At 40.4% G+C, this 21,459-nt stretch overlaps 2 protein-coding genes and 1 long non-coding RNA gene across 3 annotated transcripts in view; 1 reads left to right on the top strand and 2 right to left on the bottom strand.

The window, feature by feature from the left end:
* The window catches only part of LOC120552569 (NLR family CARD domain-containing protein 3-like), a 1,238,648-nt gene that overhangs the window by 388,076 nt on the left and 829,113 nt on the right, over positions 1–21,459 (top strand). The gene's annotated exons all lie outside the window — the stretch shown is intronic.
* LOC120552568 (NACHT, LRR and PYD domains-containing protein 12-like) overlaps positions 1–21,459 on the bottom strand; it is a gene marked incomplete in the record, with an annotated part of 803,490 nt that overhangs the window by 57,096 nt on the left and 724,935 nt on the right.
* On the bottom strand, positions 1,680–21,191 carry LOC120552603. The gene is made up of 2 exons (XR_005638036.1): positions 21,145–21,191; positions 1,680–2,123 (listed from the first exon to the last, which is right to left on the bottom strand). It is a non-coding gene; the product is annotated as an uncharacterized LOC120552603 (long non-coding RNA).

The following is a 21,459-nucleotide window of genomic DNA, read 5'->3' as shown; positions in this document are numbered from 1 at the left end:
ACTCTCCTCATTCATATTTTAATATGCTACAAATAATCTCACTATCACTCTCCTCATTCATATTTTAATATGCTACAAATAATCTCACTATCACTCTCCTCATTCATATTTTAATATGCTACAAATAATCTCACTATCACTCTCCTCATTCATATTTTAATATGCTACAAATAATCTCACTATCACTCTCCTCATTCATATTTTAATATGCTACAAATAATCTCACTATCACTCTCCTCATTCATATTTTAATACGCTACAAATAATCTCACTATCACTCTCCTATTTATTTTAATAAAAGCCTCAAATTAGAGCAGAGTTTTTTTTTTTTTTTTTTTTTTTTTTTTCTCTTCTCTCTCTCTCTCCCTCTCTCTTTCATTTCAAATGTGGCTTTATAAGAATGATTTAACTCTCTCCTTTTCATACTTTTAACAGTGTACATGGTTAATCATTCATTGAAATTAGCAGCTTTAACAGGCTGCAGACCGGAGACTAACAAGGAGACTAAAGTCTCCACTGGTCTCTGGTCTGAACTGGACTTTCCACATTTAATGGCAGCTCTGACATCTAAGGGGCCCAAAGCCAACAGTTTCTTTAGACCTGCTCTCTTTGATTTGAAGGATGTGGCATTTAGAGAAAGTGATGTTGGGTTGATCCCCATTTTCATACTTTTATTACAGTGATACAGGATGTAATGATTCATATGAAATAAGAAGGTAAACATACAGAAGAAAGAACAAATATACAGAAATATAATCCAGCACTGATGAGAATGAGAATTAAACTTACTGGCAGACTTCTGAGTTCTGACATCAACCTTCAAGTTCCAGAATCTGATCAACTTTAACAGCAGTTCATCATTCAACAGCGTGGAGACCAACCCAAAGAGATCCAGAGATAGGCCCACTTAACAGGAAGAGAAGCTGAGGGCAGTTTAAATGACTGGACATCTACAGTTCTGCTGTCCTAATCTGCTGAGTCACTCTGGCTCCACAAGATCTCAATCAATCATGTCCAGCTGGAGGAGCCCAGTGGTCACGCGACAAAAAGATATCTAAATAATCCACATCACTGGCCTGGAAATATAAAACCTTTTTCATAAGATTGTTTTAATGCTATGTATACACAATGATTTGTCCAAACAACAAACTGATTTATTAATTTGATTACATTCATATCAGTTCTTCTTCATTCACTGAGAGCTTCTTCTGTCGGCCTCCTTGAGACAACTCTTCCCTATTAGCACGGGGTTAAAGGGTGTGTGTGTGTGTGTGTGTGTGTGTGTGTGTGTGGTGAGAGTGTGTGAGAGTGTGTGTGTGTTTGTGTCTGTGTGTGTTTGTTTGAGTATGTATGTGTGTGTATGTGTGTGTGTGTGTGATATTGTGTGTGTGTGTGTTGTGTGTGTGTATGTGAGAGTGTGTGTGTGTGTGTAGTGTGTGTGTTTGTGTGTATGTGTGTGAGACAGAGTGTGTGTGTGTGTATCTGTTTTTGTATTTGTGTGTGTGTGTATTTCTGTGTGTGTCTGTGTGTGTGTGTGTGTGTGTGTGTGTGTGTTTTTGTGTGTTGTGTGTGAAGCTAATCTCTACCGTTGCTATGACAGCGTTGTAATCCTCTCACCTATTAACGTTAGTTTAAATGTGAACGGTTAATTTAGAAGAGAAGATGTTACTGTGGGGGGGGTAAAGGTCTCTGTGAGGTAACGGTTGTTTCAGCGGGGGGGCAGTTAAGTTTATCAGACTAACAGCTGACTGTCCTGCAGCGACGACAGTCAAGTTTACCATTGATGGTAAAATGTGAAATGTTAGCAAACATATGCTTTCCACACTTGGCTCCACTCTGTAGTCTGACGTATGCTGAGTCAGCTGATTCTGATGGAGACAGAGCCCCCCCCACTGACCCAGAGAGGATAATGTCGGCCAATCAACTCGCCCGACATCCTTCTTTCATGGCCACGTGCCGTTGCTAATGTGGAAGCGTGCAGAGCCTCAGTCAGTCTCTCCACTCTACCTCCCAGTAACATGGCCCAGTTAGAGGTGCTGCTGCTGCTTCAAGCTCTCGGGACCATCAGGACTCAGCTGGTCCTCCAACATCCTCCTCCTGATCACTCTGACAGAGACCACCATCTGATGAGAGAAGAAGACAACAGAAGAGATAAATAGGGCTGTGACTGGATGTAGTTTTCATACCGTGGTGAAGAAGTAACGTATCACAACAGTATGGTGGTTAACGGGAGTAAGCTAGCAGCTAGCTGCTAGGCTAATGTATCTCTTAAGTGTCCCTTTCTCTCCTTCTCTCTTCCTCCCCTCGCTGTGTCTCTCCTTCTCTCTCTCTTCCTCTCTCCCTTCTCCTCTCTCTCCCTGTATCTCTTTCTATCTCTCCTTCACTATCTCCCTACCTCCCTCTATCCGCTCTCCCTCTCTTTATCCATCCTCTCTCTCTCTCTTTCTCTCTCAAACAACGACCTCGATACAGTGAATACTCCTCCGTTCAGATTAATTAACACCATTAATTATTCTACACCCTCAATACAGTAATGGAGGTGGTGGTTTGAGCCTTAAATTGGTTTGTGATACACTAATTAACACACAGAAGAAGAAGTTACTTTTTCCCACATCGATCTTTTCCCCAGAGAGCCGACTGGAGTCCATCTGGAGTTTAATGGTTAGTATTATGAAGTTATTATCTGTATTTATTCAGGGTTTTAGCGGCATAGAGAAAGTTTTGGCCCTATAAAAGAGGTTTTAGCCGGTAAAGGAATATCATGAGCTCCAAAACGTCTGATTTTCAGCAGCCCCCCCATCCACAGTTACTACTGTATGTGGCTGGCTCTGATTTGACTGATCTGGCAGCTCCGGCTGTATAGGCTGATGGTAGCATTATCTCTGTTAGCAGAGTCAGACTGTACCGGACTCTCCAAGGTGACCATGCTGCTGGGGGGGTATCAGTATTACTACTATACAATATCATTTCCTGTAAAAAATAAAAGCATCTCGTATGTTGTGTTAAGTCCTTTCTTTCCGTGTTTTGGTACACTTCCTGTTATCTCCTGATGCGAGCCATATGGGAGGAGCCTACACATGAAACTCTAAGTTCTGAGGTCTTCTTTAGCAGCGTTGACCTGACTCCCTGAATAAGCTGCAGAGACGTGGTCTCTCTCCACCTCTCTGCTGAGCCCCGTTGCTTACCTAACAGCATCAGTTCAACTGGATTTCACACTATGATGGTTACATTTACAATGAATCAGCGGTTCACTTGTCTGCTGAACTGTAGGGACGTCTGTTACACTACTGTAGGCCTACAGGCTATTCAACATCACTGACTATTCATCAATATTTCTAAATAGAAAACATTACACTTGTTATGTTGTTATTGTTATTCTATGTGTAAGAGACACAAACAATCCCCACTAGGGTAATTGGGTAAGTTGCAAACATTAGAATCATGTTGATGTTGAACAAGTTAACAGCATCCAGTATAAAGAGCAGCAGAGACTTCAGTCCTGTTCAGACACCAAGTGGAGGCGGCTGTTTAGAGCAGCCTGCTTCCTTTCAGCTCTGATGTTAACGTGTTGGAGTGAAGCTCACAGACCTGCAGAGACTTTGGCCATCAAGTCTGTTGACTCTGCAGATTTCACTGAAGTTACACAGTGGAAATAAACTGCTGAGAGTCCTGAACGCATGATTACTGCAGAAACAGAGAGACGTTCACTGCTCACTTTAATGATGATTTACTGCTGTTGGGTTCAGAGAGAACAGTCTCTGATTGGCTGACTGTTCTCTCTCTCCTCTCACAGCTTCACTGGCAAGGTTGGTTTACAGAAAATACTGGATCTTTGCTTTGATACTAACTGGGTTTAGTCTGATACTGCTGAAACCAGCATGCACTGGACGTAAATCAGACCCCCCCCCCCCCCCACAGGCCCCCCCTTCCACCTTCCCCCTTCTTTTCAAAAAACACCCCCCTTTTTTCCTGCCTCCTTCCTCCCCCCCCTCTCCCCCCCCCCTTTCTCATAAGAGAGGGGGTGGGCTTCAGAGCCGAGGCCAGAGGCAGCACAGCTGATCTCTGACAAACGGCACCAACACAATCTGAATAAAGAATAGATGTTGTAGCTTAAGAAGATAATGTTCATGCTTGAAAGCATTCAATGTTTAATAATCTTTTCAGAGCTGATGAAGGTTTAGAAAACAGAAACACCTGAACACAACAGGATCAGGATAAAAACTGTAAAAATATAAAAAGTGAAAAGAGCTCTAATTAATATGGTTATGGTTGTAAGTTTATTTGATTAGGACAATGCACATTAATCAACATTTCTGTAAATGCACCAGTGTTAGCCAGTTGCTTTTTCAACTGTAGTCCAGTATATTAATGTCAACATGCTGCTACTTCAATAAAGACTTTAGAGTGAATTATTTAGTGTTATTCAGTTATATTAGGTTTAAATCTGTAGCTCAACATTACTCTGCTGCATTGACATGAATTAGACGTGTTTATTAATGCAATACATTTACAAAATTACACACAGTAAGCTGTAATATTGACAGGTTAAACAGGATCATCTTATTAAAGTTTATTATAAATCAACATGTTTCATTGTCTTGTGAATGAAGTGTAGCATATCTTCACTAACATCCTAATGTTTCAGGTAGAGATGAGTCTTCTGAACACATCTGCTCTATTAATTCATAGTCAAGTCCATTTTATTTATACAGCCCAATATCAAAGATGACAGATTTAGCTCAAGAGGCTTTCCAACCTGTACAGCATCCGACTCCCTCTGTCCTTAGTAAAGGTCCTAAAGACCTCATACCTGTCATCATTCATAAGGCCATGCTAACTAAGTTACAGAGATATTTAACATCCTTAGTTGGGTTGAAGGTGACCAACCATGACAGCAGATCACAGGAAATGTTGGCTTTAAAAGTTCATCAGATATCAAACTGGTGAACTAATTCAAGTCAGAGACGCTACAAAGTTCTACTTGTTCAATTTACAATAATGTTTGAATGATTTATTTCACTTAGTGAGTGTGCCTGTCTGTGTGTGTGTGTGTGTGTGTGTGTGTGTGTGTGTGTGTGTGTGTGTGTGCGCGTGTGTGTGTGTGGGTGTTTTTGTGTGTGCTTGTGTCTGTCTGTCTGTCTGTCTGTCTGTCTGTCTGTCGTCTGTCTGTCTGTCTGTCTGTCTGTCTGTGTGTGTGTGTGTGTGTGTGTGTGTGTGTGTGTGTGTGTGTGTGTGTGTGTGTGTTTGAAGGGCTCAACAGTAATGGTTGCCAGGTTGCCCTTGGCAACCAGATTGAGATCAGTTGTCCCTTTTGGCAACAACCTGTTAAATATTTGTGTTTTTTAATATATAAAACAAATCTAAACTTTCAAAACTGGAAAGTCTTATTTCAAAAGACGCAGTATTTTATTTGGAAGTCTTCATAAAGTTTAAACACTACGTTCTTGCTCAACACAACATTTCAGCTGTTGTGCGACCGCTTTCCACAAGCGTGTTTGCCGTGATCCAGGCAACGCCACTTTCTTTTCACGTTAACGGTACATGCTAGAATCTGGTTTCGGTGCCTCATTCCGGTGCCTCCTAAATATCTGCGCTGCTCTCTGATGCTGACAGTTAAACGATTTAAAGTGTGTCTGTATGTCACTGTAGAGGATTCCTACAGCGGACGTCCAGCAGTCTGCTGCTAAAGCTATGAGCTGAAAGACACAAACCAGCTCTATGGTCACGGCGGTTGTCATAGAAACCAAACAGATGGGAATAAATGTTGCGTTTACTTAAAACTGGTAAACCTCGAGGCTGAACTCAGTAACTTAACTGCTAACAGTGTTAAGCGTAAACTGTAAATGTGACATACAGATGGCATTTTGAAATGTTTGAATCTTATTTTCTTACTTTTAAAATTTGAGATGACTCTAAAAACTTACATTGAACCAGTTTTAATGTCATCAGCTCTGAAGGGGATTTCACCTGATAAATATCAGCCTTATGTCTGCAGTTTAGTGTCACCATAGTCTCTTATAGCCAGACCTTCCTCCACAGCTTTGGAGGAAGGTCTGGCCAATCCACACATTCCTGGATGGAGAAAAATTTGCTCTGGTTTATTGGCATTTTATTAAACCAATCACAATCATCTTGGTGGGGGCTAAGCTCGGGCCGAGACCCACGGTCCCTCTGCTAAATAGTCTCAGGAAGGAACTGGTTTTGGGTGGAACATATAGACGTTCAAAAGTAGTTTTAGTCGTGTAACAGAAAACTCAGATTGGACAGATAGTCTAGCTAGCTGTCTGGATTTACCCCTACAGAGATCTGAGGAGCAGTTAACCATAGTCCTCACAAATCAGCCGGAGGTTAGAACGCCAACACAGAGACAGAGGAAGGAGACAGAGTCAAATAAAGGACATAAGACGGAATTTTCTGGCAGAAATCCCTGGAAGTGGAAGGTCGAGGATATAGACTAGCTATATATACCAGACTAGTCAGAGACCAATACAACTTTAATTATTTTAGTTGATTTATTAGGACCAAGAGCAACGACAGCGTGGTAGGCGAAGGCTAATTATTTCCACAAACAAACTGTTGTACACTTTACCTGAAAGGCGAGGTGGAAGTTAATGTTAATGAGAGAGATGAGAGAGAGGGAGAAAGGGAGAGAGTGATACATCATATTCTAGCATTGTAGATTATTGGTAGTAATTGATCTTCATAAATTTCCTGTGTAACATTAGGCTGTCTTCTGCTCACTCACACTCATGCAAAGAGTACAACTGTTCATTTGAAAATAATTAGTAGCCTAACTCCTTGAATGGTATGATTATGATGGTTTCATTTCAGAGCAGTGGTCAGTAAATATATTTTTAGGCTGCTTACTCGTTCAGTGGTCCGGAAATATATTTTTAGGGCGGGGTATGCGCATCAGTCAGTCTGAGATCATCTGCCACGCTTTCTCTCTCTTTCATTACAGCTTTTTACAAATAATGTCTTTCACGTTAACATTCAATTCAATTCAATTTTATTTATAGTATCAAATCATAACAGAGTTATCTCGAGACACTTTACAGATAGAGTGGGTCTAGACCACACACTATAATTTACAAAGCCCCAACAATTACAGTAATTCCCTCAAGAGCAAGCATTAGCAGTAGCTATTGCGACAGTGGCGAGGAAAAACTCCCTTTTAGGAAGAAACCTCGGCAGACCCAGTCACTTGGTAGGTGTCTGACGGCGGGCGGTTGAGGTGTGATGAACAGTGGCGATAATAGTCACATTAAAGATAGTGGAACAGTGACTTTGAAGGTAGTCGTTGTAGTTCATGTTACAGCAGGACGTTGTGGGATGAAATGTGGCGCTGCATGGGTGGATGCGCGGCGGACCAGCAGCGACGCCAGGCGTTGCAGGGAAGAAACATAAGAAGAAACATAAGGACTCCGGGGGAGTAAACTCCCCAGAGCTAGGTTAGTAACAAGCAGTTCTGGGACAGGATGCATACAAAAGGAAACAAATGAAAACATTGATGAGAGGCTGTACTGGCCTGCCTCCCTCTACTCTCACTATATTATTGATTATATGATCAATAAATCTGATGAATACTGAAGAGAAGCAGGTGGGCCGGGTTAGGCGGACGCTGCAACTCCTCACTCCTTAACTATAAGCTTTATCAAAGAGGAGAGTTTTCAGTTTACTCTTAAATGAGGTGACGGTGTCTGCCCCCTAACCCAGACTGGGAGCTGGTTCCACAGGAAAGGAGCCTGATAGCTGACGGCTCTGGCTCCCAGTCTACTTTTAGAGACTCTAGGAACCACAAGTAACTCTGCATTCTGGGGCGCCAGTGCTCTAGTGGGGCAATAAGGTACTAAGAGCTGTTCTAGATAGGATGGTGCTTGACCATTTAGGGCTTTGTAGGTCAGGAGAAGGACTTTAACGTCAATCCTGAAATTTACAGGAAGCCAATGCAGAGTAGCTAAAACAGGAGAAATATGATCTCTTCTCTTAGTTCTCGTCCAGAACACATGCTGCAGCATTCTGGATCAGCTGGAGAGACTTAAGGGACTTATTTGAGCCAACCCTGACAGTAGGGAATTACAATAGTCCAGCCTGGAAGTAGCGAATGCATGGACTAGTTTTTCAGCATCGTTTTGAGACAGGATATTCCTAATTTTGGCAATGTTACGAAGATGAAAAAGGCTGTTCTCGATGTTTGTTTTAGATGGGCATTAAAGGATATATCCTGATCAAAAATAACTCCTAGATTTCTGACAGTAATGCTGGAGGCCAGGACAACACCATCCAGAGTAGCTATATCTTTAGATAATGAAGTTCGGAGGTGTTTAGGGCCCAAGCACAATAACTTCAGTTTTGTTACAGTTTAACATCAGAAAATTATAGGTCATCCAGGATTTTATATCTTTAATACATGCTTGAAGTTTAGCTAACTGACTGGTTTCGTCTGGTTTGATTGATAAGTATAATTGGGTGTCGTCCGCGCGCAGTGATAGTTAGTGTTTCCTAATGATATTACCAAGAGGAAGCATATATAAGGAGAATAAAATTGCTCCAAGCACTGACCCTTGAGAAACGCCATTTTAACTTTGTACATACAGGATTTATCATTAACATTAACAAAATGAGATCGATCAGAGAAATAAGACTTAAACCAGCTTAGAGCGATTCCTTTAATTCCGACTAAGTGTTCCAATCTCTGTAACAGGATGGTATGGTCAATAGTGTCAAATGCAGGACTAAGATCTAATAAAACAAGAATGGAGACAAGTCCTTTGTCTGCAGCAGTTAGAACGTCGTTAGTAATTTTCACCAGTGCCGTCTCTGTGCTATGATTCTTTCTAAATCCTGATTGAAAGTCTTCAAATAAACTGTTGCTATGTAGAAAATCACATAACTGATTAGCAACTACCTTCTCAAGGATCTTGGAGAGAAAGGGAAGGTTAGATATAGGTCTATAGTTTGCTAAGACCTCAGGATCTAGGGTGGGTTTTTCAGAAGAGGTTTTATCAAAGCTATTTTAAATGACTGCGGTACATGACCTGTTAATAAGGACATATTGATCATATCTAGTAGAGAGGTGTTAACCACGGGTAATGCTTGTTTGAGTAGTCCGTTGGGATGGGGTCTAAGAGACAGGTAGATGGCTTAGCTGAAGATACCTTTACCATTAGTTGTTGAAGGTCTATAGGATAAAAGCAGCAGTCTAAGTATATGTCAGGTCTAGTCGTTCTTTCTAGCAGTCCCGCGCGTTGAAAAGGTGAACCATTAGAAGTTGAGGGCAAAAAGTGATGAATTTTATCTCTAATTGTTATAATTTTATCATTAAAGAAGCTCATAAAGTCATCACTACTCAGAGCTAGAGGAATAGATGGCTCAGTAGAGCTCTGACTCTCTGTCAGCCTGGCTACAGTGCTGAAAAAGACACCTTGGGTTGTTCTTGTTTTCTTCTATTAATGATGAGTAATAGTCTGATCTGGCATGTCTGAGGGCGTCCTATAGGTTTTCAGACTGTCTTGCCAGTCCAAACAAGACGCCTTCCATTTTGGTGGAGCGCCATTTACTTTCGTTCTCAAGTTTTGCTTTAATTTTACGTGTTTGGGAGTTATACCAAGGTGCTAGTTTCCTTTGCTTCATTTCTTTCTTTTTGAGTGGAGCAACAGAGTCTAAAGTAGTCCGTAGGCAGGCCGAGGCAGGCTGTAACACCATCTACACAATTGTAGATTAGAGAGGTTCAAAGTTTACATAAAGGTCCTCTGTTGTATTAAAACAAGGTAATGAGTTTAGTGCTGTTGGAATGTCTTCCTTAAATTTAGCTTTAGCACTGTCAGATAGGCATCTAGTATAGAAGCTTTTCTCTAATTTCGTATAATCGGTTATTAAGAATTTGAAAGTAATTAAGAAGTGGTCTGATAATAAAGGATTTTGCGGGAATACTAATACATCTTCAATTTTGATACCATATGCCAGCATGAGGTCGAGGGTGTGGTTAAAACAGTGCGTGGCCTCATGCACACTCTGACTGAAGCCAATAGAATCTAGTAGTGAGTTGAAAGCGGTACTAAGGCTATTGCTGTCAACGTCCACATGGATATTAAAATCACCTACAATAAGTACTTTGTCTGATTTAAGGACTACACATGATAAAAACTGAGAATTCAGATAAAAATTCAGAATACGGACCTGGAGCTCGGTAGACAACAACAAATATAATTGGCTGTACTGATTTCTGTGTTGGATGTTGAAGATTAAGAACAAGGCTTTCAACAGAGTTATAAATTAGTTTGGGTTTAGGGTTAATTAACAGGCTTGAATCAAATATGGCTGCAACTCCCCCCTCCGGCCTGAGCCTCTAGGAATTTGAGTATTAATATGCTTAGGAGGAGTGGCTTCATTTAGACTAATATATTCTTCATGGCCCAGCCAGGTTTCAGTAAGACAGAACAGATCAATTTGATTATCAGATATCAATTCATTTACTAGTACTGCTTGTAGAAGAGAGATCTGATATTTAGTAATCCACATCTAATTTTCCTATCCTTTTCTATCATTGCAGTGGTAGTTTTAATTCCAATTAGGTTGTTAAGTATTGCCCCTCTCTTGGTTGCCTTTGATCTAACTGAGCTGAGTCGAGGAACAGACACCGTCTCATTTTTTGGGACAGGCTGTGGCTGACGTGAACTGGATGCTAAATTGACTATGTTTGCAGTCAACTTCTTATTACTTAGGGGATTCACCACTTTGTATGGTCTGTTGTTGATTATAATTGGGAATAGTACTAGTACTACATGGTACTGGAGTAGTACTAGTACTACATGTTACTGGAATAATACTAGTTTTCACTTTATAAATAATATTTATAAAGTGAACAGGAAGGGTGAAACTAGAGCACTGACCTGTTCAACTAGCTGTTACTACAATATCTACACAAATAATCACTAACTATAGTTCTTCAATCAATAAAACCTATTGACTTGTTACAACTACAACAAAGGCAAAAGCAAGCAAACATGTGGTGTGTGTGTGTGTGTGTGTGTGTGTGAAATTGCTACTGGAGGAGATGAACAAACAGGCTATTTAACCCCAAGATGGAGGGTAGTGATACTGGGTTGTAGCACCACGTGACTATGGGGGTAGATGATCTGTGTATGTGTTGCGTCTGTGTGTGTGTGTGTGTGTGTGTGTGTGTGTGTGTGTGTGTGTGTGTGTGTGTGTGTGTGTTAGGTTAGTGTGTAAAAGAGGACAGCAAAGCCAACTGTAGAGAAAGAAGAGTCTCTTGGGATCTTGATTTGGGAGGAGATGATAAGAACCAATGGTCTGGTTGACTCAGGACTCTGACCTCACTGAGACCAGAGGAGAACAGCTGATCTCTGACAGACCACAGCTCTCACATCTGAAGAAAGATAAACATCTATTTATAATCCAATCAGATGTGTTGATGTTTTAAATGTGTAGCTCAATATTACTATGTCCTAATCAATGATCTTTCCCTAAAATGAGTATTGTTTAAAATGAGTTGTTAGTTCTATGTGCAGAGCAGTTTTAATATTAACCCTTGTGTTGTCTTCCCGTCAACCATGAAAAAAACACTTTTGTTGTCTCAATGTTTCAGTCACTGTTACATAAAGTTTAGTATTTCACATTATAGTCACTTTTTCAAAATTTTAATTGCTTTTTATGATTTCTTTCCCACTTTTTTCCAATGTTCTTACTTTTTAATGTGGTGTGCTTATTTTTGACGCTTTTGTGTTTTTTATCGTTTTTTTCATCATTTTTTTGTTGTTTCTTTTTTAACGTTTTGGCGTGTTTTTTTTTTTTTAAAGTTACATTGTGTAAGAATTTCTCCCATCTAGCGTTGAGATCATATATCGCAATCAATCAAAGTAGGTATTGCAGCTACGGTAGCCTTCACGCTTCAAAAAGCGAAAGTGTACCAAAGGCCGTTGTGGAGGTGTGGGGGGAGAGAGAGAGTGTGGGGGAGGTGGGGCTCAGGTGAGCAGCAGGGAGGGACTGATTGTCCCACCTGTAGCCAGTTGTCTAATCAAGCGCTCCCTTTTAAAGCAGTAGCGAGACGGAGCGGGGGGTGTTTAGCCGACACTGAGAAGTGAAGCCGCTGACACTGAGAGGAAAAGGACTGTCATGGTGAGAGAGACTGAACAGGGGGAGTTTGGACATTCTCCACTGAGAGCCTTGGGCCATGTGGGAGCCAATGAACTCTGGGAGATCTGTCACCACCATCTGCTCCGTCTATGTGAAGTGGGCCAATAAAGAGCTGTGGAAGACATTCCTTCCCGCGTGGGGGGTGTCCTGTGTAACCAGAGGTCCTCAGCAGCAGAGCTGCTCCAGCCGTCTATCAGCCGTGGTTGTTGGAGTGCATGTCGGAGAGTGGCGGCGGACGCTACACCACGGAGGGGCATGCCGCCCCCGGACGCCGAGAGAGAGAGGAAAGAAAAGGAGATGCAGCGGTCAGAGGATCAGTAACTAGTTGGGATCGGTGTGGGCCTCCAAAGCTGCTCCAGTGTTCACTCTTTTTCTGATGACGCGCGCTCTCGCTCTTTTCAATCTCCGTTTTCTATTCTGGGCGAGAAGAAGAAGAAGAAGAAGAAGTAGAAGAAGAAGACTCCTGTTCCTGAAATTTGGATTTTGAATTTGTGTGGTCCTCCGTGTTTCCTTCAAACTTGCCACGGTGGCCGGGAAGCCCACGATACCCATTAGCCATTAGCAGCATTAGCAGCATTAGCAGCATTAGCAGCATTAGCAGCAGCGTTAGCAGCGTTAGCAGCATTAGCAGCGATAGCGTTAGCATTAGCAGCAGCTGGGAGTCGAAACGCAAAGGTGGAGCAGTATGTCCTGTATGTCCCTTTACAGGCTACCGTATTTCAAGATGGAGCATGACTATGGAGCGTCTACCCCAGTTCATGCAAGAGAAAATATAAAATTTAAAGGCCAATAGGAATACTTGGAATTTATGGTGGTGATTAATATTCATAAAAAAGGACACGTTTGTAAAGGGCAATACAGAGTTTGATAATGAACAACTACAAATCTTACACAATCTGGCTTTAAAGATTATTTTTGGGGCATTTTCGGCCTTTATTTTGACAGGACAGATGAAGACATTAAAGGAGGGGGTGGCATGCAGCAAAGGGCCCAGGTCGGAGACGATGGGCGCAATTATTGACGTCCAGTATTTTCTGATATAAAAAACTTTGAGAACAGGTCAAATTTGACCCGAGGACAACATGAGTTTTAATATTAATGCTATCATGTTTTCCTTTCTTTCCACATATATTTAAAAGAAGAAATATGACATGAAACAAAGGTACTTTTGTGACTTTAATTTCATCCCTCTGACTCTTAAAATGTAAACTGTGTAATTTAGGTTAGAATTAAAGATAATTGTCAAATTTAAATACATGAATAAGACTTTATATAATAAAAAGTAAACTAAGTAAAGACAGAAACATGGACAGCACTTCTGCTGCTCTTATTTCAAACCACAGACTGAGGCTATCTTCATCACCACTGTCATCTTCATCACCACCCAGCTGACTGACTGAGAGCTCTCTTCATCCTCAGTCATCTTTAGAACTGATCAGATGTGCACTGAGCAAAGAGAGATGCAGCTTCTCTTCATCTGAAATGTAATCTATTACCTCCCCGTACTAACATGTCTGCAGTGCATCATTTAGGATCCTGTTTACTGTCAGAACACAAAGTGACATCATTTCCTGACAGGAAGCATCAGACACATGTTGAGTTATCACCTGTTGTGACAGATCAGACTAAAGAGACTTCAAACATCTGCATTTGGAAACATGCTTCACTCTCTGTTCCTTTAACGTGTGTGTGTGTGTGTGTGTGTGTGTGTGTGTGTGTGTGTGTGTGTGTGTGTGTGTGAGTCTCCACGTTGTAACAGCCTTCACTTTACCCACAGTAGAAACAACAGAAGAAGACACTGGGTCTTAAGAAGCTTGGTGTTCTTCACACTTTACCAACAGGTTGTACAAAGTATATTTTGTAACTTAATCAATAGTTCTTTTATTACACCCATCCTTAATGTGGCATATCAAATGTATTATTTTAATGAGAATTTTTCTTTTTCTTATTTGTTCTATTTTTCATTTGTGCTGTTGAGCAAACCAAACTAAACTTTCTCCTCTATCATTTAAAAATCTGTAACTGTAGTAAACATGTCCCTGGTTTTGTTTTGAGTTGAGAGAAACACATTTCAAAATGTTACTGTATGGTGCAGGTTTTTTGCAATCATAGTATTGTAAATCACAATATGACTTTTTCTACAAATTGTGCAATCCTATGTCTTTTATATTTTTTAATTCTGACTGCCTTTCATATGTAAACATTTTTTTAATATTGATTTATTTTTGCAGAAAATTGAAGAACTTTTATTATTTATTTATATTTTATTTAATTTTTAAAGAACTATACAAAAAAGCAACTTTCACTGTCTTTCAACTTCATTGCAACACAAATAAAAGGCGTATCGCAACTTTTATCACAATTTTTTACAAAAGCTCCACCAAAGGACAGGAGACAGGGTATTAAGGAAAAAAATACAGCATGACATTAGGAGAGTTGAGGAGAAGAAGGCAACTCCCAGACTATGCCCCTGATAGGAGTACAGTGTGGGAACAGGAAAAAAAACACCTCTAGCAACATAAGCACATAACCAGTACAAGAGCACACGAGACTCGCAATGGGGTAGGTAATCCAGCACAGGCAAGCAGCCATCGGGTCCTGCAGCCATGTTAGGCGCTGGTCACAGACCCGCCACCTGACTGGGGGTCAAAGTGGCGAAGGCGTGGATGGGGGTTGATTGCTTATCTGTATATATGTGAAGAGTTCGTGTGTGTAGGCCTGAGTAGTCAAACTACGTCTGGTCCTGTAATCTCGTTGACTCAGTCCGCACGAAGTGTCATAGCGATACACAGCCGGTTGCCATGGAGTCAACCTTGAACAGGACCCAGTACGAAGTCAACAATCAACAGGTGTCTGTGGGAGTCGGGTTAAGGAACGCAAGAGTGTGCCTCCCTGCAGTGCTACCAGGGGAGTGATTATTCAACACCGGCCTCGGCCAAGGCCGGTGCTGGTTCAGGGAGCCGAAAAGATAAGATTGGAATTTGTTTTGTCTTAGGGCGAGGAGCCGCAGTCAGTCACTCACGTCTCCTCTGAAATGTCCCCTCTGGTCTCCTGTTACTATCCAATTTCCTTGACAAAGACGTGAGTTTCTCCATGATGTTGTCCAGCCTGTCCAGAGCTGACAGTGACCCCAAGCTGGTATCCAATTTGTGGCTCATGTTGGTCATAGTCACAATCTGAGTTCCGGCCAGCTCTGCCCAGGCTTCAACCATGACGGGCAGTATTTTGCTCGGTTCCCGCTTCTTCTTCTTAATTTCTCGATAAGCCAGGGCAATGCCCGGAGCCAATCAGCAAAAGACTTGTTATCATGGATCCGGAGTAGGTAGATATCCTCAATATCCTCCATGGAAAGAACCGCCAGACACACGGACCTGCCACCTGTCCCACGTCCGTCGTGTAGCCAGCTGCGAACGTCCCGGCAGGGCGAGTCAGGTTCCCGAACCCGAAGCTTGATGAGAAGATGGTGTCAATTGGCGCCAAGAGACCAGTTGATCAAATCCATAATTCTTGGTTTAGTAGCAGTGCAGAGAGAGAGACTCTCGAAGAATACAGAGACAGAGACTAGACGAGAGAGCAAAGCAGGGCAGGCTACGGGAGGAGAGGGAGAAATGCGAACGGCTTCTTAGAGAGCCAAACGAGAGAGGCTGTTGCATGGCTATAAATACATTTGAGTACAGTAATCAACAGGCTATCTGCCCGTGTTAAGTAGGGAGGGATGGTTAGGCAACGAAATATAACGCATGCCCCTAAATTTTTCTTCTTCTAATAGTTACCATGAAACAAGGAAGGGACATAGCCTCTTTTTTTGCCCCAGTAAACAAAAAAAATAAGTGAGAGAAACAAATGAAGGTGTTGAGGAGCAGGAGGAGGGAGAGCCAGAGGAGTCGGTGGAGGATGGAGAGAGGTCATGTGATGAAAGTGAGAGCTCTGACACAGAGAGGGAGATTCTAGAGGGTGAGGAGGATGAAGAAGAGGGTGAGGAGGATGAAGAAGAGGGTGAGGAGGAAGAAAACCCACAGGTACAGAGAGAGGAACAGCCAGGGGGACAGCAAGTGGATCCATGTGGATTAAGTACTGCACCATCAGGTTTGTGATGAGGAAGGTTCGTACTATTTGCAAAGCAGTGCAATTACTATTTCAATGTGGCTCTGTTTCCTTTTTTAAGTAAATACTTGGCCAACATTTTGAAATACATGCAGATATACATGCATACAGTCGTATGCATAAGTTTAGAAACCCATGCTAAAGTTGACTAAAAAGAGGAATTAAAAAATCATCTTTTGGAAATTGATCTTAATGCCTTAGTTCAAAAAATGAGGAAAAATCCAAACTTTAAAGACACCAATTTTCTTTGTGAATGAATAATGTATCGTAAATAAATAAATGTTCTTACTTAAAATACAGGGGGCACCAAGTAAGTACACCCCTATGTTAAATTCCCATAGGCAGGTTGATGGCAGGTTGATTTTTATTATTAAAGGCCAGTTATTTCATGAATCCAGGATACTATGCATCCTGATGATGGTATGGTAAAGGGTATGTGATGATGTGGGGGTATGGTGACGGGTATGTGATGATGTGGGGGCTATTTTAATTCCAAAGGCCAAGGGAACTTTATCAGGATGCATGGTCCGTATACTTTTCGTTCATTCGATTTTCATTTCATAAACAGACTTAAAAAACAACATTTGATTTTCGTTTTAAAATACAACATTTGAAATTAAAATACATGGCATTTTTTCCTTTCATGGTCAAAAGGGATGGGAGAAATTAAAAATATGCTGTGATTTTCCTTTTCTATTCCATATAACAAAAATAAAATCACTTCGGAAATAGAAATAAAAAAAGGTTTGTTTTTTCATATTCAGAGACCGGATGTTGTCATTTCCAAGGCAACAGCGCCAGCTTAGCCTACCAGTGTTGCTTTCAGCCCAGGCTAAAATTACTTTGGAAACCTCTACTCTTGATAATGCTTAGGGGAATTTTATTTCATAATGTCACATGTATTTATTACCCTCTCTCCCTGCCTCCCTCTGACTCTCTGTCTCTACCCGCCACAGACAACTTCCCCCAAGAGAGTCGAACTAGTGGAGCAAACAGACTTTCAGTTCACGGCTGTAATGGTACCGTGTAGGCCACCGTTAACAATCCCAGCAAACTTTCTGTTGCTGCCGTTAAACTTGCTGATCTGGCAGAGAGTCACCGGCAGTTTGGGATCAGATCATGGGGATCAGACCTCGGGCTGGGTCTAATATTCTAATATTAGCTGGAAACTGATCCACAATAGCCTTTACACCTGAAGATGGACTTGACAACAATATGCATTTTATTAGCAATTAACACTACCACATAACACAATATATTTTTTTACAGTAATTATCAAAAAAATAATATAAAATAAAAAAATAAATCAAGATTGCACTAACTGATCCCAGATCAAAGGGATGAGATAAGTAGTTTAGATGCAGTTCACATTAGTGAAGAACTAGCCCACAACTTAAAAATACTTCTCTCCAAAGCGTTTAATTAAGTGGGACACAAGTATCCGGACCATGGCACGTCTTTCATTATTTATGTGATTCTGTTCTCAAAACCGCCAACCGTGCATTTTCCATCAGCTGTCTTAAGGATCTCACGGCTATTCTATAAAAATGATTAATGAACAGAGAAAGAAAGTATACATATATATATGAATATCATGACTATGCCTCTGACTGACATCAACATTGTCCAATCAAAGTGAAGCTTTTAAAAAAGCTTCTCACTCAATTAAAAAATAAGTTATCCAAGATAAATTACCATGAACTTAAAAATGTTGCTCCTTGTTCCAAAGAAACTCTGTGTTGCTCTGAAGGCAATTCTGGGGCTGTTGTGCAGGCAGCCAGTTCGGGGGGAGGGGGACTTGAATCCTTAAAAGTATATCAAAGAAATAACAGCTTCATTACCAGGTTCCATTCCACAAAATCAATATTTTGTATTGCTTAGTATACATACTAGTTGATATAACTTATCCACAGCAATATCAAGTCTGATTATAGATCATATTACTAAGATGAGTTGCAATAAATAAAGTAGCATATGTCATGACCTGCCCCCACTTGCTAAAAAAATCCTAAAGGAAACACTGTAATCTACAACAGAACTAATGCACACCCTTAGCAGCCCAGCATAGTGAAGTATAGGCAGTACAGACTATAGCATCCCTTAAATGATTTGTCACTTTTAAGACTACAAATCAACACAAAAACAGCAAAAAGAATAATAAGTAAAAAATCTTAAAACGCAACTTTGTCCATCCTATTTAAGCATGTGTCACCCAAGATACTGTAATACATATTTCCATAGTACAGCATTTTCTTCAGACCACAGGTTACAAAGTCTAGGGATGATAATCAACTGTTAAAAAGACTGAATTTGAGTACAAGCCGACAATACTAGCTGCTAAGTTTAGTTCAACATTAGTCTCGCTTTGCCAGACCATCCACATTCTACATAATGAAAATGTAGCTACAGCTTATCCATATTAAGCATCATGTTACACAATACACTTACATTAAAATATGCGCTAATATTGTAGAAACACAACCGTCTCGTTATACTTCTAATTATTGTAAAATAACGGCTAGCTTGATTTTATGCCGACTCACTGGACTAGGCTAACGTTAGCTAACATTACCTTAGCTAGCTACATATTAACAATACAGAAATACACCTAAACACAAACATACCTCGTAACTGTTAGGCTGCTTAACACCTAGGAGGGGGCAACTCTCTACTTTATCATTGTCCTCTTTGCGTTATTATCAGGTTTTATAAAAGTCCGAGAGCTCAGGCCATAACGCTTAACGCTTATCGCCTATTTGCCTCCGTCATCTCCGTCATCTTCACTGTCAAGGCGTCAATCAATCATGACGTTCGGGATGCTAAATAATACTCATAACGTCAGCTAGCTATATAGTTAATTCCGTGTAAGAGTAATGTGTGTTTACAGTTAGGAACCAAAATAGCAGTATAGAAAAACTAGAGATTTACCAGCTAACGTTAGAGGAGAGGCAGTTAGCTACAACATAAGTTTTAAACTCTTGAGCTAACGGCTAATTGCTAACGTTAATGTCCTATAGCCTTATAGCTCGCTGGCTAAAGGAAACTAACGTTATGGTTAACCATACAGAGAGCTAAGTTAATGCTAACATGTCTTTCAGTTCACACTGTCATTAAAATTGTCTGTCTATAATAACCTATTTATATTGTTTTACCGTCTGAAACTGATCACTTACCCGAGCTTGGTCGTTGACGTCCTGGCGCCTTCTGTCCAGAAATGGCGGAAGAACGAACCTCGCTTTCATTTAACCCATTGTGTTGGGTCACAATCTTTGACCCAACGTTGGGTCAAATCTACCCAACCTATAACCCAACACGCCTTAACCCAGCATTTGGGTAATTAAAATAACCCAGCGTTTTTTAGTGTGTACATAGTATCCTGGATCCATGAAATAACTGGCCTTTAAAAATAAAAATCAACCTGCCTCTATTGGAATTTAACATAGGGGTGTGTATAATTGCGGCCCTGTATTTTAAGGAAGAACATTTATTTATAACGCATCATTATTCATTTACAAAGAAAATTGGTGTCCTTAAAGGTTGGATTTTTCCTCATATTTTTTAAATTAAGGCATAAAGATCAATTTCCGAATTTTTTTTTTTTTTTTTCCTCTTTTTAGTCAACTTTAGCATAGGTGTCTAAACTCATGCATACCACTGTAAGTAAATAAATGTTGTAGTTGTGCCCTATGTTTACTGTACATCTTTCTACAGATAGCAGCAAGTCCAAGAATGATGTACCAGTACAGCCCAACTTGAATATATTCCCAACCATTTTGATGGGGCACAGAAGACGGAGCTTCAGGCCAAACTGGTCTAATCTTCATCCATGGCTCGAGTATTCTGTCATGATGGACTCTACATATTGCTATGCAATCATATTTTTCATTTTTCATGGCCCTACCTCTCTTGCATCTGCACTCATTCTTGTACAAAATAAATGTTTATATGATTTTAAAGTAAAATAAAGTTTATAATCTTTAAATATCATTTGTTGCCATTTTTTATTGTGACCCCTGGTTAAACACTGGCCCCCTGGCCCCCTAGTAAAATGTGTCTAGAACCGCCACTGCACAGTCATGATGTCACTGTGTGTGAATAAGTAACCTCATAAACTGTGTGATTTAAGTAAACTAAAAGGTGAGCTGTGTGCGTTTCACTCAGTGTCCACTCCAGTCTCCACGTTGTGACAGCCTTCACTTTACCCACAGTAGAAACCACAGAAGAAGACACTGGGTCTTAAGAAGATTGGTGGTTTTCAGACTTTACCAACAGGTTGGACAAAGTAGATTTTGTAACTTAATCAATAGTTCTTTAATTAAACCGATCCTTAATGTGGTATATACAATGTATTATTTTAATGAGAATTTGTATTTTTCTTATTCTATTTTTCATTTGTGCTGTTGAGCAAACCAAACTAAACTTTCTCCTCTAACATTTAGAAAATCTTTGTAGTAAACATGTCCCTTGTTTTTTTGAGTTGAGAGGAAACACATTTCAAAAATGCTACTGTTTGGTGCGGGTTTTTGCAATCATAGTATTGTAAATCACAATATGACTTTTTCTACAAATTGTGCAGCCCTATTTGTTTTGTTTATTTTTATTATGTGTTTCACATGTACAAACCATTTTAAATTCTGACTCAATTTTGCATCACATTGAAGAATAAATCTGATAGTTTTCTGTCAAACACTGATCCAGTTTGAGTCCAGACTACATCTGGAGACAAACTGTTCAGACTGATAAACTGAAAACTTACAAAGAGTTGTTGTGATTTGTTCTCAGACAAACACAGAAAACAAGTGAACTGATAGAAATTTAAAACTTCTGTTATGGATTTAATTTTAATAGATTTACACTGTAGAAGAATGAAATAGATGAACTGACCTCAGAGTCTCCAGTCTACAGTTTGGACTCTCCAATCCAGCACAGAGACGCTTCATTCCTGAATCCTTCAGGTTCTCGTTGTTACCCAGGTCCAGCTCTCTCAGATGGGAGGGTTGACTTCAGAGCTGAGGCCAGAGCATCACAGCTGATCTCTGATAAACCGCAGTTCCACAATCTGAATAAAGATCAGATGTGTTGATGTTTTAAATGTGTAGCTCAACATTACTATGTTCTAATCAATGATCTTTCCCCTAAACTGAATATTGTTTAAAAATTAGTTGTTACTTCTATGTGCAGTTTTGATATGAATGCTAT

This window comes from Perca fluviatilis, chromosome 22 (genome assembly GCF_010015445.1).
Source record: "Perca fluviatilis chromosome 22, GENO_Pfluv_1.0, whole genome shotgun sequence".
Classification (NCBI taxonomy): domain Eukaryota; kingdom Metazoa; phylum Chordata; class Actinopteri; order Perciformes; family Percidae; genus Perca; species Perca fluviatilis.
Note: the sequence above shows the minus strand (reverse complement) of the source record. Positions and strands in the feature narration are given on the sequence as shown.